This window comes from Dioscorea cayenensis, chromosome 7 (assembly GCF_009730915.1).
Source record: "Dioscorea cayenensis subsp. rotundata cultivar TDr96_F1 chromosome 7, TDr96_F1_v2_PseudoChromosome.rev07_lg8_w22 25.fasta, whole genome shotgun sequence".
Taxonomy (NCBI): Eukaryota; Viridiplantae; Streptophyta; class Magnoliopsida; order Dioscoreales; family Dioscoreaceae; genus Dioscorea; species Dioscorea cayenensis.
Window position 1 is genome coordinate 15562660 of NC_052477.1, and position 917 is coordinate 15563576.

The following is a 917-nucleotide window of genomic DNA, read 5'->3' on the forward strand; positions in this document are numbered from 1 at the left end:
CAGAACTTCGAACTGAAGCCGACATTCATTCACATGTTGCAACAATCCGTACAATTCAATGGTTTGGCCGATGAAGATCCAAACAGTCATATAGAGAGCTTTCTTGAGGTGTGTGATATGTTGAAGATAAACGGGGTGACGAATGATGCAATCAAGTTGCGAACCTTACCATTTTCCCTAAAGGGGAGAGTGAAGCAGTGGCTACACTCATTACCTAGAGCGTCAATTACCATGTGGAAGGAGATGGTAGAAGCTTTTCTGGCCCGTTATTTCCCTCCCAGAAAATCAGCAAAGCTTAGGAATGAGATCTCATCCTTTGTTCAGTTGGAATTGGAGTCTCTATTCGAGACATGGGAAAGGTTCAAGGAGCTACTGAGAAAGTGCCCGCAACACGGATTCCCGGAGTGGATGATTGTTCAGACCTTTTATAATGGTTTGAACCCGAGTACAAGGCAACTCTTAGATACGGCAGCAGGAGGTACCTTAGGTAGCAAACCCTCGACGAGGTCCATCAGTTAATTAAAGAAATGGGGTTAAACAGCTACTAATGGAATGCTAGGGAGAAGAAAAAAGTGGCCGGTCTCCATGAAATAGATGTGGTAACTTCATTGGCGGCTCAAGTAGAAAATTTGAGTAAGAAGTTTGATCATCTAACTTTCAAATAGAGTGGTGGCCGTGACTAATTGCACCGGGTGTGGTGGAGGACATGCTCCCTCCGATTGCCCGATCTCTATTGGTGATATTTCTTCGGTGGAGAACATTGATTTTGTAGGTAATGGCATGAGACCTCAAGTAAACCCATATAGCAATACCTATAATCCGGGTTGGAAGAATCATCCCAATTTCTCATGGAGTAACCAGAGTCCACAAAAGGCCATGGGGCCACCGGGTTTCCAACAACAACAACAAGCCCCTCA

At 44.7% G+C, this 917-nt stretch overlaps 1 non-coding gene across 1 annotated transcript; it reads right to left on the bottom strand.

The window, feature by feature from the left end:
• Positions 1-291: 291 nt before the first annotated feature.
• LOC120266016 lies at positions 292-398 on the bottom strand. Its single transcript, XR_005537860.1, has one exon. It is a non-coding gene; the product is annotated as a small nucleolar RNA R71 (small nucleolar RNA).
• Between the last annotated feature and the right edge of the window lie 519 nt (positions 399-917).